This window comes from Salmo salar, chromosome 05 (assembly GCF_965601325.2).
Source record: "Salmo salar chromosome 05, fSalSal1, whole genome shotgun sequence".
In the NCBI taxonomy this organism is placed as follows: Eukaryota; Metazoa; Chordata; class Actinopteri; order Salmoniformes; family Salmonidae; genus Salmo; species Salmo salar.
This window is the reverse complement of record NC_138295.1, coordinates 81,192,880-81,209,845: the sequence shown is the minus strand read 5'-3', so window position 1 is coordinate 81,209,845 and position 16,966 is coordinate 81,192,880.

The window sequence follows — 16,966 nt, the reverse complement described above, 5'->3', positions numbered from 1 at the left end:
TGTCATGAGCATCACCATCATGCAGTAGAATTGACAATATTGTTGAGGAAGTGACTAAAGGGTTATAAACCTCAGCATTGAGTAAAGAGTTATAAACCTCAGCATTGAGTAAAGGGTTATAAACCTCAGCATTGAGTAAAGAGTTATAAACCTCAGCATTGAGTAAAGGGTTATAAACCTCAGCCTTGAGTAAAGAGCTATAATCCTCAGCGTTGAGTAAAGGGTTATAAACCTCAGCATTGAGTAAAGGGTTATAAACCTCAGCATTGAGTAAAGGGTTACAAACCTCAGCATTGAGTAAAGAGTTATAAACCTCAGCATTGACTAAACAGTTATAAACCTCAGCATTGAGTAAAGGGTTATAAACCTCAGCATTGAGTAAAGGGTTATAAACCTCAGCATTGAGTAAAGGGTTATAAACCTCAGCATTGAGTAAAGGGTTACAAACCTCAGCATTGAGTAAAGAGTTATAAACCTCAGCATTGACTAAACAGTTATAAACCTCAGCATTGAGTAAAGGGGTATAAACCTCAGCATTGAGTAAAGGGTTACAAACCTCAGCATTGAGTAAAGGGTTACAAACCTCAGCATTGAGTAAAGGGTTATAAACCTCAGCATTGAGTAAAGAGTTATAAACCTCAGCATTGAGTAAAGGGGTATAAACCTCAGCATTGAGTAAAGGGTTACAAACCTCAGCATTGAGTAAAGGGTTACAAACCTCAGCATTGAGTAAAGGGTTATAAACCTCAGCATTGAGTAAAGAGTTATAAACCTCAGCATTGAGTAAAGAGTTATAAACCTCAGCATTGAGTAAAGGGTTACAAACCTCAGCATTGAGTAAAGGGTTACAAACCTCAGCATTGAGTAAAGGGTTACAAACCTCAGCATTGAGTAAAGAGTTATAAACCTCAGCATTGAGTAAATGGGAAAACACCTCAGCATTCCAGTCCCTTGGGGGTGGAGTTGGGTTGCAAAGTGCAAACCCTCACTAGATTGGTCGGCATAGTCTCCTCAAATTGACTTTGGTCTCCTGGGAAGTAAGAACGTTTTTGGGGGAATTCTTTTGACCACCTGTTACAATATAATTTAGTTTGTTCTGCTACAAATAACAGGACCCATCCCTCTACCCCCATGTAGAATGGAACAGTTTTTCTTCAACAGTTTTTTATCACTGGTGGAAAAAGTACTAAATTGTCATACTTGTGTAAAAGTAAAGATACCTTAGTAGAAAATTACTCAAGTAAAAGTGAAAGTCACCCAGTAAAGTACTACTTGAGTAAAAATCTAAAAGTATTTGGTTTTAAATATACTTAAGTATCAAAAGTAAATGTCATTGCTAAAATATACTTACGTCTCAAAAGGAAAAGTATAAATCATTTCACATTCCTTATACTAAGTAAACCAGATGGCACGATTGTCTTGTTTTATTATTTTATGGATAGCCAGGGGCACACTCCAAAACTCAGACATCAGTTACAAATGAAGCATTTGTGTTTAGTGAGATCGCCAGATCAGAGGCAGTAGGTATGACCAGGAATGTTCTCTTGATAAGAGTGTGATTTTGACAATTCTTCTGCCCTGCTAAGCATTTGAAATGTAACTTGTACTTTTGGGTGTCAGGGAAAATGTTTGGAGTAAAAGTACATTATTTTGGGTGGGAATTTAGTGGACAAAAGTTGTCAAAAATATGAATAGTAAAGTAAAGTACAGATACCCCCAAAAACTACTTAAGTAGTACTTTAAAGTATTTTTACTTAAGTACTTTACACCATTGTTTTTCATCATTAGGGTTAGTTAATTTGAGCGTACATACTGTACTGTACATCACAAACTCTGCTTAACATCCCCCTCCCCAATGTCCCTTTCTACTCTACTGTTCACATATCCTGACTCTACTGCTCACTTGTATGCATTATTCAAACAGATGTTCATTCAGCAGAGTTATGCAAACTACTGGCACCACTTCTTGTTCTACTGTGCCAAGAACTGTGCTACAACGACATAGTCGATCTGGTCCAACAGAGACATTCTGTAGCCTAGTCGTCCGTCTGCACCTAACGGATGTTTCGGTTGTGACTTGCCAGCTTCAGAGGTCTAAGGGATCATGCGTCGTGACGGATCAGCATTACAATTCTCCATGCTAATGACAGGACAGAGTCTGACCAAGAAGATGTGCCATCCATGGACACAGATGGTAGATAGGATAGAAAGGTTACAAGAGGTTGGCCTGCCTTCTGGACACTGACAATCTGAAGTGACAATAGACAGACACGATCAACCCTAGCGAGGTGAGGTGCATTAATGTGACTAGATAGCTGTGTACGTGACGGTGTTAACCGTGCGTGTGATTGGATTGTGGCTGCAGGCATTTCTTGAATTAGGAAAACGACCACTATAGTCCTAACGTGATAGGCAACTACAGGCTCTAAGAGAAAAAACATACCAACAGGTTTTCATCCTGAGTCACTGACCCAAAACAAGCTAAGTGAACAACTCGTCCCATTAATTGACCACTTAAGTGCAAAGATGGCTGTAAACCAGTAGAAACGGCTGCTGTTGAGATTCCACAGACAATAATACGGGAGAGAACCTTGGTGTCCATTTGTACAGGCAATGTTGAGTATCCAAGACCTGATATCTATATAATTTACAAGTGAATTGGTATTTACTGTTGCTGTCTTTTCAGGTTAATTTCTCTCTCTCTCTCTCTCTCTCTCTCTCTCTCTCTCTCTCTCTCTCTCTCTCTCTCTCTCTCTCCTCTCTCTCTCTCTCTCTCTCTCTCTCAGGGATAAAGTACTTTCATGATGGGAGGATATACAGCAACAGAACCACCTGGAATGTTAGCTCCACTCTGTAAGTCAGATACAGACAGTAGAACACAGGTGAGATGGAGACCCAGTAGGAACATGGTGGGGGTGGAGAGTTACCATGGGAACTGGTCAAAGAATATCCAGGTCTGGGATGGAACCTCGCTGTGAAATCACACACATGCAAGCACTCGAGCACACAAACACGCACGCACACACAACTTTTATTTGACCCTTATTTTACCAGGTAAGTTGACTGAGAACACATTCTCATTTACAGCAACGGCCTGGGGAATAGTTACAGGGGAGAGGGGGGGGGGGGGGGGGGGGGGTGAATGAGGCAACACACACATACCTTGGTGCAATTTTCACAAGCATGTGGTATATTTTCACAACTACACACATTTTCAATTGCTTTAGTAAAACATACAAATTCACAAAGTTTCTTGTTCCCTGCACTAATCACTACTTCAATTTGCATACATATTCAATCTAAGTATCTGCCTTTCACAATGAAATATTCACTTTTTAAATGATTTTGTTGTATTTTGTATAAGTATTTATTAAGGATCCCCAAGACAGCAGCTACTCTTACTGAGGTCCAAACAAGATTAAGGCAATTACATCCCAATTGCATCACATTCCTACTACACTGGCTACGACGCTTGTCGGATGTGGCTGGGCTTGCAAACAATTTCGGACTACAAAGGGAAGCCCAGCCGCGAGCAGCCCTGTAACACAAGCCAGACGAGCTAAAAGATTTTTATGCGCGGTTTGAGGCAAGCAACATTGAAGCATGCATGAGAGCACCAGCTGTTCAGGCTACCGACATGAGTGCTACGGGCCGGTAATCATTTAGGCAGACTCCTCTTTAGTATTCTGCTTTCCAGAATCCACCTTTATTCACCTATAAACGAGCAAGAAATCAAACGTATTGGTTAAATCAGATGTGGTCAGAGAGAGAAAAGAGGCCTTCATAAAAGGATGCTTCCCCTGTAGATCTTGTACCTCTTGTAGCACCATAAGGAAATAAGAAATAAGGAAACTAAAGAAACATAAAGAAACGTTGTATGCCCTCAGATTTCTAGGACCTATGAGATAAAGTCATGTATAACTTGCACTACTAAAGGAGTTGTTTATATGTTACAGTGGTCTTGTAATAAGGTTATATTGGAAAAATAAGAAAAGAAAATTAACAAATAATTAACAGGTACAGAAAAATAACAATACTGAGGCTATATACAGGGGGGTACTGGAACAGATTCAATGTGCGGGGGCACCGTTTAGTCGAGGTAATTTAGGTAATATGTACATGTAGGTAGAGTTAAAGTGACTATGCATAGATAATAAACAGAGAGTAGCAGCAGCATAAAAGAGGGGTGTGGGTAGCCATTTGATTAGCTGTTCAGGAGTCTTATGGCTTGGGGGTAGAAGCCTCTTGGACCTAGACTTGGCGCTCCAGTACCGCTTGCCATGCGGTAGCAGAGAGAACATGCCATGACTAGGGTGGCTGGAGTCTTTGACCATTTTTAGGGCCTTCCTCTGACACCGCCTGGTATAGAGGTCCTGGTTGGCAGGACGCTTGGCCCCAGTGATGTACTGGGCCGTATGCACTACCCTCTGTAGGCTCTTGTGGTTGGAGGCCGAGCAGTTGCCATACCAGGCAGTGATGCAACCAGTCAGGATGCTCTCGATGGTGTAGCTGTAGAACCTTTTGAGGATCTGAGGACCCATGACAAATCTTTTCAGTCTCCTTAGAGGGAATAGGCTTTGTCATGCCCTCTGTGTGTTTGGACCATGTTAGTTTCTTGGTGATGTGGACACCAAGGAACTTGAAGCTCTCAACCTGCTCCACTGCAGCCCCGTCGATTAGAATGGGGGAGTGCTCGGTCCTCCTTTTCCTGTAGTTCACAATCATCTCCTTTGTCTTGATCACGTTGAGGGAAAGGTTGTTGTCCTGGCACCACACGGCCAAGTCTCTGACTCCTCCCTATAGGCTGTCTCGTTGTTGGTGTTCAGGCCTACCACTGTTGTGTCATCGGCAAACTTGATGATGGTGTTGGAGTCGTGCCTGGCCATGCAGTCATAGGTGAACAGAGAGTACAGGAGGGGACTGAGCATGCACCCCTGAGGGGCCCCCGTGTTGAGGATCAGCGTGGCGAATGTGTTGTTACCTACCCTTACCACCTGGGGGCGGCCCATCAGGAAGTCCAGGATTGAGTTGCAGAGGGTGGTGTTTAGTCTCAGAGTCCTTAGCTTATTGATGAGCTTTGAGGGCACTATGGTGTTGAACACTGAGCTGTAGTCAATTAATAGCATTCTGACATAGGTGTTCCTCTTGTCCAGGTGGGAAAGGGCAATGTTGAGTGCAATAGAGATTGAGATTGTGGATCTGTTGGGGCGGTATGCAAATTGGAGTGGGTCTAGCGTTTCTGGGATAATGGTGTTGATGTGAGCCATGACCAGCCTTTCAAACCACTTCATGGCTACAGACGTGAGTGCTACGGGTTGGTAGTCATTTAGGTAGGTTACCTTAGTGTTCTTGGGCACAGAGACTATGGTGGTCTGCTTGAAACATGTTGGTATTACAGACTCAGTCAGGGACAGGTTGAAAATGTCAGTGAAGACACTTGCCAGTTGGTCAGCGCATGCTGGGAGTACACATCCTGGTAATCCGTATGTCCCTGCGGCCTTGTGAATGTTGACCTGTTTAAAGGTCTTACTCACATCGGCTACAGAGAGCGTGATCACACAGTTGTCCGGAACAGCTGATGCTCTCATGCATGCTTTAGCTCGTCTGGTAGGCTCGTGTCACTGGGCAGCTCATGGCTGTGCTTCCCTTTGTAGTCTGTAGTAGTTTGCAATCGCTGCCACATCCGACAATCGTCGGAGCCGGTGTAGTATGATTCAATCTTAGCCCTGTATTGACGCTTTGCCTGTTTTAATGGTTCGTCGGAGGGCATAGCGGGATTTCTTATAAGCTCCCGGGTTAGAGTCCCGCTCCTTGAAAGCGGCAGCTCTACCCTTTAGCTCAGTGCGAATGTTGCCTGTAATCCATGGCTTCTGGTTGGGGTATGTACGTATGGTCACTGTGGAGACGATGTCATCTATGCACTTATTGATGAAGCCAGTGACTAATGTGGTGATGCCATCGGAACAATCCTGGAACATATTCCAGTCTGTGCTAGCAAAACAGTCCTGTAGCTTAGCACCTGCTTCATCTGACCACTTTCTTATTAACTGAGTCACTGGTGCTTCTTGCTTTAGTTTTTGCTTGTAAGCAGGAATCAGGAGGATAGCATTATGGTCAGATTTGCCAAATGGAGGGCGAGGGAGAGCTTTGTATGTGTCTCTGTGTGTGGAGTAAAAGTGGTATAGAGTTTTTTTCCACTCTGGTTGCACATTTAACATGCTGGTAGAAATGAGGTCAAATGTATTTGAGTTTCCCTGCATTAAAGTCCCCGGCCACTAGGATTGCCGCCTTTGTATGAGCGTTTTCCTGTTTGCTTATGGCCGTATACAGCTCATTGAGTGCGGCCTTAGTGCCAGCATCGGTTTGTGGTGGTAAATAGACAGCTACTAAGAATGTAGATGAACACTCCCCTGGTAAATAGTGTGGTTTACAGCTTGTCATGAGATACTCTACCTCAGGCGAGCATAACCTTGAGACTTCGTTAGATTTTGTGCACCAGCTGTTGGTGACTAAACAAAATGTTCTCATGGTATTTCAGTGAAAACTTGAATGACTCAGGGGTGAAAGATGTGTGAAACTCCAATGAATGCACAAAGGTTCTGAACAGAAGATAGGAGGCATTACAATTGTGATCAGTTTAGAGTTTTGTACTTGTAGAGTTTTGAAAATATACTACTTACATCTGAAAAATGTGCCAAAGTAAAATAAAGATTATGTTGAAGATAGAGATACATCTAGTAGATATAGTCAGATTCAGGAAGTTAGGCCTAGATTCAATCAGATCAAGTGTTAATTTGTTGGAGGTGGAACTGCGTTGGAGCTATCGAATCGGTGAGCAGCTGCCGATTATTGTCACGAAGCCAATCACACCCCACTCACCCCACTCGTGTACAACTCAATTAGCTCCAGATCACACAACTCAGAGGAACCACGTTACCCAGGCTCCCCACTCCTCTTCCTCCACCCACTCCCCAAGCCTACAGAACTCCCACAGGCAGACCCCTCATAGATTGGTGGAAGAGCACAGGCTGGAATGAATTACACATGAATAAATTGGAAATGAGTAATGTTATGGTAATTCTGTCAAGGCGTTTATGCATATGTGTTGTTTTTCAGTCATAAAGAGCTGAGCTGTGGGACTGACTGGGAGGTGAGCAAGTTGATGTTCAATGAGTGTTGGCTATGTCTTTTTCCCTATATACTGTTCTCTCTCTCTCTCTCTCTCTCTCTCTCTCTCTCTCTCTCTCTCTCTCTCGCTCTCTGTCTCTCTCTCTCTCTCTCTGTCTCTCTCTTTCTCTCTCTCTCTCTGTCTCTCTCTCTCTGTCTCTGTCTCTCTCAATTCAATTCAATTTGCTTTATTGGCATGACGTAACAATGTACATATTGCCAAAGCTTACTTTGGATATTTACAATATTAAAATAATAAGAATCAAAATTGTCAACGGGACAACAGTAACAACAACAACCAAGGGTCAAAATAACCATACATTGAACAATAACAATAAGCATACAGTAGAGGACATGTGCAGGTTGATTGGTCTGTCAGACACTGTCCCTCATCTTATGTCAGGCTGCAATGGAGTGCGCTGCCAACCCACAGCTCTCTGCGTCCTCCCCCAACAGGAAGGGTAGCCTATCCTCATCAGAGAGGTCTTTGAAACCTTGAAAAAGTGTTTCACATTTGGGGAAATGACACTTTCTAACTGTTTTATATATTTTTAAAATTTTGTCAGGAAGTGCAGCTGTCTCAGGTTCTGCTGTTGTGCAGTGGTTGCACAGCATTTCCTCTACAGGGAGCCAGGTTTTCCTGTGTCTACCCTTCTCAATGGCAAGGCTGTGCTCACTGAGCCTGTACTTTGTCAAGGTTTTTCTAAGGTTTTGATCAGTAACCATGGTCAAATAGTTAGCCACGGTGTACTGTTGATTTAGGGCCAGCACTACATTTTGCTTTGTGCTTGTGCTTGTGTTTCCCAATAAGCAATGTAGTTTTGTTTTGACTGTGTTGTAATTTGTTTTATTCTGATTGATTGGATGTGCTGGTCCTCAGCCTTCAGTGTGTTAGTAGAACAGGTTTGTGAACTCAGCCCCAGGACCAGCTGGATGAGGGGACTCTTTTCTTTGCTCAGCTCTTGCAAGGCTTAGTAATGTTTTGAGAGGGGGTCACTGTATTTTAGATGTTTCCAAAACTTAATTGCTCTTTTTTTAGTTTTTATTATTAGTGGATATTGGCCTAATTCTACCTTGCATGCATTGTTTGTAGTTTTCTTCTGGACATGTAGGAGAATCTTACAGAACTCTGCATGCAGGGTTTCAATGGGGGTATTTGTCCCATTTGGTGAAATCTTGTTTTGCAAGTGGACCCCACACCTCGCTGCCATAAAGTGCAATTGGTTCAATGACACATTCAATTAGTTTTAGCCACATTTTTATATTTCAATTTCAATTTGTTTTTTAATGGTGTAGAATGCGCTGCATGCTTTCTCTCTCAGCTCATTCACTGCATCATTAAGGTGTCCAGTTGAGCTTATTTTTAAACCTAAGTAATTGAAGTGTGTGCAGTACTCTATATATTTTGTACCAATTGAGGACTTTGGTCTAATTCCCTGAGATCTGTATCTTCTCTGGAAAATCATTATTTTAGTATTTTTGGGGTTTACTGCCAGGGCCCAGGTCTGGCAGTACTGCTCTAGCAGGTCCAGGCTCTGCTGTAGGCCATGTGCTGTGGGTGACAGCAGGCATAGGTAATCTGCGAAGAGTAGGCATTTAACCTCTGAATTGTGGAGACTAACACCAGGGGCTGAGGATTTTTTTAGAATAGTGGCCAATTGAAGAGTGCAGGGCTCAGATTGCAACCCTGGTGAAGGCCCCACCCCTGATTAAAGAATTATGTTATATTCTTGCCAATTTTAATGCTGCACGTATTGCCAGTATGCATTGATTTAATTATGTCATATGTTTTACCCCTACACCACTCTCAATAACTTTGTAGAACAGTCCTGTATGCCAAATAGAGTCAAATGCTTTTTGGAAGTCGATAAAGCAAGGGCATATTTTGGTATTATTTTGGTGGACATGTTTATCTATCATGGTGTGTAGGGTGTAAATATGATCAGTCGAGCGCTGTTTTTGTATAAATCCAATTTGGCTTTTACTCTCTCTCGCTCTCTCTCTCTCTCTCTTAGTTTAGTTTTAATTGCTGAGGGATCCCTGTGGCCCAGGCTCCACAGTGAGCAAATGAGAAAGACAGCTCAACTCTCGTCCTTCGCTGGGTTGGGGGTACAGGACTATACATCTTTAACTTTCAGCTCGGGCGGTGCTTTAGGCAGGTGTGTGGGTGGTGTGTGTAGCTGAAATCTCCATTGATGAGTGATGATTAGCCGTTCCATTTGTGTCTACCCCTGTTAGTAACTGACTGTGAGGGACCAATGACTGTGGCGCTCCCTGCTGAGTGATTCTGATTGGCCGCAACGCAGTGACATGAAAACATTGACTCACTCAGCATTGCTATGAACTAGTCTAATGATAGAGTGCTACTTTTATTAAATTATTTTACGCTAGCCTAACTCCAGGAAAGAGTCAGGGGGTTAGACAATGGGTGATGGGTTGGTGTGGGTGTGATGGGTTGTGGTTGGGGGGATGGGTTGGTGTGGGTGTGGGTGTTTGTGTTTGTGTTTGTGTATGGATGGATTACAATCACAGATAACCCTCTCTGTATCGCAGCCAGCGGTTTGTAGGATTAGGAAGGGATTTAGGCATGGTGAAAGTTTGATGGCAGAAATGCAGGCATTTATTTTCATAACTGAAAGTAATATATATTCTCTCTCACACTCACACTCACACACACACACACACACACGCACACGCACACCACACGCACACGCACACGCACACTCACACTCACACACACACACACACACACAGGTGTACATGGGTGTCATTTTTTTTAAGCAAAAGTTAGTCCATAATTAGTCCTCTGGCATCATGGAATTGGCCTCAGGAAAGAGGCATTATGGGAGAAAACACAAGTACCCTGCCACTCTAATCAGCAGGCACAATGAGAGGGAGCCTTGAAAAAAATCCTAATTGAATTAGCGTAGCAGCACGGTTGTTTAGTATAACAACCAGATCATATGGAGGAAGCATGGCGGATGTGAGGGGGAACTGATAAGAGGAGGGGGGCGGATGATTCAGCGGTGCAAGAGAGATGCATGCAGGGAATAATGTGGCGCTTCTTGTCCAAACATTGTGTCTGTGTGTGCAATTCTAACAAAACATTCCCAAGAGTGAAATGTTGAGTGACTCTGAGTTGTGGTCTACGTAGACTACTATACATCCTCCATCTGCACCAAAAATGATGCAGAAATTACAAACGCTTGATTAAACGACTCGGGAATAGAGGTCAGAGGTTGAGTAATGGGGATAGCGAGGGATGCCGAGCACTCCCATAACATACCGGCATAATGATTCAGTATGATTTATGTGGGCCATCCCCATACACACGCCTTCTAAATGTGAATGTTAGTACAGAGATACTATTCTTGGCTCCCTCCCGAGAGTCGTTGGTATAATTCCAACCCCGGTAGAAGACTAATGAGTAGAAACTCAACTTGGCTAAAAAGAAGAAAATAATATCCTTGTTATTATATCTCAGTGTTGGGAGTATCCCCTTTTACTGTTTGATAATGTAGTGATAACGGGGTAAAGGGGACATGATAACAGATAACACAACGGTGTTGTTTCTTTCCCTCAGGCAGGTGTCACAGTAATACCCCCTGGGTATGTTAGTAGCCCCTCTGTCATCCACCAGTACACTATTGGACTCGTTCGTCTCAATTAAATAATGAATTGGTTGGAGATCACATGACAGGCATAGTTGCCGAACAACACAAAGGGGGAGATGTACCTAGTGGGGTACACTCAGGCCCAAGAGGCAGTACGTCTATTGACTATTCAGATTCAAATGACTCTAGAAACCTATGGTTTTTATATTCTATAATATTAATCCCATGTCATTAAAAATTGCCCGTGAAAGCGTGTGTGAAATCCTGTATATAATACAGAATTAAATGATGATTCAAAAGGCATATGACAGCAATCAAAACCCTTAATATAACATAAAGGTTGGACAGAGGTTGTCACCTGTGACAATGGTATGAAACAAAAATTACCTTGAAATTGCTTCATGTAACATTAGCCCAGTAGTATGTCAGATCCAAACGTTCTAAACAGCAAACACACTCAGCCTGGACTCAATCAGCCCTACCATTACAAACACACTCAGCCTGGACACACTCAGCCCTACCATTACAAACACACTCAGCCTGGACTCAATCAGCCCTACCATTACAAACACACTCAGCCTGGACTCAATCAGCCCTACCATTACAAACACACTCAGCCTGGACTCAATCAGCCCTACCATTACAAACACACTCAGCCTGGACTCAATCAGCCCTACCATTACAAACACACTCAGCCTGGACTCAATCAGCCCTACCATCACAAACACACTCAGCCTGGACTCAATCAGCCCTACCATTACAAACACACTCAGCCTGGACTCAATCAGCCCTACCATCACAAACACACTCAGCCTGGACTCAATCAGCCCTACCATTACAAACACACTCAGCCTGGACTCAATCAGCCCTACCATTACAAACACACTCAGCCTGGACTCAATCAGCCCTACCATTACAAACACACTCAGCCTGGACTCAATCAGCCCTACCATTACAAACACACTCAGCCTGGACTCAATCAGCCCTACCATTACAAACACACTCAGCCTGGACTCAATCAGCCCTACCATTACAAACACACTCAGCCTGGACTCAATCAGCCCTACCATTACAAACACACTCAGCCTGGACTCAATCAGCCCTACCATTACAAACACACTCAGCCTGGACTCAATCAGCCCTACCATTACAATAGTCTGGCTGGAAGCTACAGACACCAGAGAAAATACAATTCTGTAAAAGATGACAGCTACTTAATACTCTTTAGCTTGATTGAAGGGAGAGAGATTTTCGCATTTCCCAGCCCAACCTACGAACTGCTTTGATTTGAAAGCATCGTTCTGACTTATTTTTTTACAACGTTTTTATCTGTTTAGTTATTTTTTTTTTTGGGGGGGGGGGGGTTACAGGTACAGTACGTTTTCAATTTCAATGTATAAGTTTATAAAACATGTACCTGTAGGCTTCCACTCAAAAGAAAACAACAGGAAGAAATACATACAGAGGTTTAAGTTTACATTTTACATTTTTTACATTTTTAGTCATTTAGCAGACGCTCTTATCCAGAGCGACTTACAGTAGTGAATGCATACATTTCATACATGGGAATCGAACCCACAACCCTGGCGTTGCACACACCATGCTGGCGTTGCACACACCATGCTGGCGTTGCAAACACCATGCTCTACCAATAAAATCATTATGAACAGAAAAAGAAAACAAAAAAGAAGTGAGCCTCCACCCCCAAACCCCCAAACCCCCACCCCATTACCTCAACCCCACCCAGCCAACATGTCTCCATCCAACCCCCCCTTTGTGCATTCAAATTGCCATTGATGAAATGCAATTGTGTTCATTGTCCGTAGCTTATGCCTGCCCATAACATAACCCCATCGCCACCATGGGCCATTCTGTTCACATCAGCAAACCGCTTGCCCACACAACGCCATACACATGGTCTGCAGTTGTGAGGCCATTGGACATACAGTACTGCCAAATTCTCTAAAATGACGTTGGAGGCGGCTTATGGTAGAGAAATGAACATTGGCAACAGCCCTGGTGGACATTCCTGTAGTCAGCATGCCAATTGCCCTCGCAAAAAACTTGAGACGTCTGTGGCATTGTGTTGTGTGACAAAACTGCACATTTTAGAGTGGCCTTTTATTGTCTCCAGCACAAGGTGCACCTGTGTAATGATCATGCTGTTTAGTCAGCTTCTTGATATGCCACAACTGTCCGGTGGGTGGATGATCTTGGCAAAGGACAAATGCTCACTAACAGGGATGTAAATACATTGTGCAACTTTTTCTTTAGAGAAATAAGGTTTTCGTGTATATGGAAAATTTCATGGATCTTTTTTTTCAGCTCATGAAGCATGGAACCAACACTTTTTGCGTTTATATTTTTGTTCAGTGTATATACACTGCTCAAAAAAATAAAGGGAACACTAAAACAACACATCCTAGATCTGAAATCACACAAAAATAATCAATGGAAATCCAATTTATCAACCCATGGAGGTCTGGATTTGGAGTCACACTCAAAATTAAAGTGGAAAACCACACTACAGGCTGATCCAACTTTGATGTAATGGCCTTTAAAACAAGTCAAAATGAGGCTCAGTAGTGTGTCTGGCCTCCACGTGCCTGTATGACCTCCCTACAACGCCTGGGCATGCTCCTGATGAGGTGGCGGATGGTCTCCTGAGGGATCTCCTCCCAGACCTGGACTAAAGCATCCGCCAACTCCTGGACAGTCTGTGGTGCAACGTGGCGTTGGTGGATGGACCGAGACATGATGTCCCAGATGTGCTCAATTGGATTCAGGTCTGGGGAACGGGCGGGCCAGTCCATAGCATCAATGCCTTCCTCTTGCAGGAACTGCTGACACACTCCAGCCACATGAGGTCTAGCATTGTCTTGCATTAGGAGGAACCCAGGGCCAACCGCACCAGCATATGGTCTCACAAGGGGTCTGAGGATCTCATCTCGGTACCTAATGGCAGTCAGGCTACCTCGGGCGAGCACATGGAGGGCTGTACGGCCCCCCCAAAGAAATGCCACCCCACACCATGACTGACCCACCGCCAAACCGGTCATGCTGGAGGATGTTGCAGGCAGCAGAACGTTCTCCACGGCGTCTCCAGACTCTGTCACGTCTGTCACATGTGCTCAGTGTGAACCTGCTTTCATCTGTGAAGAGCACAGGGCGCCAGTGGCGAATTTGCCAATCTTGGTGTTCTCTGACAAATGCCAAACGTCCTGCACGTTGTTGGGCTGTAAGCACAACCCCCACCTGTGGACGTCGGGCCCTCATACCACCCTCATGGAGTCTGTTTCTGACCGTTTGAGCAGACACATGCACATTTGTGGCCTGCTGGAGGTCATTTTGCAGGGCTCTGGCAGTGCTCCTCCTACTCCTCCTTGCACAAAGGCGGAGGTAGCGGTCCTGCTGCTGAGTTGTTGCCCTCCTACGGCCTCCTCCACGTCTCCTGATGTACTGGCCTGTCTCCTGGTAGCGCCTCCATGCTCTGGACACTACGCTGACAGACACAGCAAACCTTCTTGCCACAGCTCGCATTGATGTGCCATCCTGGATGAGCTGCACTACCTGAGCCACTTGTGTGGGTTGTAGACTCCGTCTCATGCTACCACTAGAGTGAAAGCACCGCCAGCATTCAAAAGTGACCAAAACATCAGCCAGGAAGCATAGGAACTGAGAAGTGGTCTGTGGTCACCACCTGCAGAACCACTCCTTTATTGGGGGTGTCTTGCTAATTGCCTATAATTTCCACCTGTTGTCTATTCCATTTGCACAACAGCATTTGAAATTTATTGTCAATCAGTGTTGCTTCCTAAGTGGACAGTTTGATTTCACAGAAGTGTGATTGACTTGGAGTTACATTGTGTTGTTTAAGTGTTCCCTTTATTTTTTTGAGCAGTGTATATACTGTATATTGTTTTGATGTATTTGTTGGGTTTTATGCATTGTTTATTTGTATGTGACTTTCGCTGAGATTATTCTTTACAGAGTATATTTCTCCAGGCCTCATTTGTCCCTTGATGAGCACCATTCAGGTCTAATGCTATAACTTCTAACAGTAACTGTATCCACTGGTGAATTGTTAGAGTGAGGTGATTGCCATCTAAGAGACAACATATTTTTTGCGGCAGTGCTGCCTGCCAGCGGTAATCGTCTCTGATTGATTGAGAGGTTCAAGGAGCTATCATCGTTAAGTAACTTTACAAAGCTTTGAATAATAACATTCATGCATTTCAAAATGGATTTTGTAACTTTAGCCCAGAAGCATTTAACTGCAGAGCACTTCCACAACATTTGAAGGAATTTGCCTACCTGATTTAGGGAACAGTTGGTAGTTGGGGCAAATTTCATCATAAAACGTTTCCTTGGTGTTAAATACAGTCTGTGAAGAAACAATTTATTTTTAAGTTGATATCTTAATTTTTTCTGCCCAAACAAATCAGCAACCTGTCAGACCCTCGTAAAAAGAGAAAACGGAAGGGTTATTTAGCTCCCTCAGGTAGCTTTATTTAAATTCTCCACAGGTCTGAAATGAGGACAAACTGAGGAATGTAGCCGCAGGTTTCATAAATAATCTCTTCTGCAGTTGAGTTGGTTGTTTGTTACTATTTTTCTCCTGCTGCTACCTGATGCTCAACTATTCAGCTTATTCTAAAGGGGATTTAGGGCTCTACTCAATCCGATGCACTTTAGCCAACATCTGCATAGATAGCCACGGGAAGTAGGGGTGCTGACGGTGCTGCAGCACCCCCTGATAAATCACAAGTAAAACATTTTTTTATTTTTAATTGCGACAAAAATGTCCATCCGTTATGCGGGTGTCTGCTATCGCAGGTTAACGCTTGATCTGATTGAATAATAGTGTCTATGAGGTTGGCAGTTTTTGACTTGTAATTGATCAGGGGCTGCTGCAGCATTTCAGAGTGATGTTGATGTTGAGTTAGTGACGCATGAGTGACTTCACATGTTTAAGTCACACATACCAGTAAAGCTATCAGTTACATAAAAAAACAATACAGTGCATACCGTACACCACACAGAATGGGACAAATCAAATAAGATGGTGGCCTACATAATCATGTCCGACAGTACCTTGCTACTATCAGCAGTGACAGTGGGCTGAATAAGATGTTCTACCTGTGGTACAGAGTGTGTGAGAGGAAAGAGGAGGAGGAAGGTGACATTTCCCAGAGGCTGAGCCTCACCAGGACCCGACAGCAGACACCTACTTATGTCTCTCTCTCTGGGATGATTACAACAAAGACAGAACTGATTCAGTCCCCTAGCAGAACCCTGCCTCTAACAATCTGCCCAAAACAGTAGTCTCACACGCAGCCCACCTCTCCAGAGTGGCACAAGGTATTTTATATCCCATCGATCAACTTAACACAACGGCCTCTGTTCTCTAACTGGAAGAAAACTACTTCCTGGAGTTCCTAATAACAGCTTTGCTTGTCAAATGCCACATCCAGTGCAGAGTCATATTGTACAGACTACAGAATACTAAACTTTTGCCAAAACTTCAAATCAAACAAGCCACCAGACTGCTGAACACTTGAACTGGACTGAGTCACGGACGGACGGACGCACGCACGCACACGCTGCTACCAGACAGACTCTTTTTATGCTGCTCAGTTTATACACTGCCCCCCCCTCCCTTCCCCAATATACATGTAAATATTGGACTATAAATTATGTCTTACTTCATTATACTTATGCTAAAATGTTTATTCTATTCTACTGAGCAATTTACAAAAGGTTTGTATTCTTATCTTGTATTATTTCTTATTGTTGTTGCATTGTCCAGAAGGAACCTGCAAGTAAGCATTTGGTTGGACGATGTATACCATGCATATTCCGTACATACGACTAATACAACTTTTTAGTGAACACCGTTTTCTAGTAGTGGCTTCCATTAACGCTTTGGCTACTTTGTCCGAAGAAACCATGGGTCTGATGTATTTTATACCATTCCATTCCAGCCATTACTATGAGAAGCCATTACTATGAGCTTGTCCTCCCCAATGAAGGTACCACCAGCCGTCTGTGTGTTACACTGTCATTAGCACAACATTAGAGGTTCCCTGTGTTTAGTCATGTTTAGACAGTTAATATATCAAATGATGTAACACTGTCATGCTGCATGGAGCAAACAGCTACTCTAAATTGCAGCCCGTGGCAAG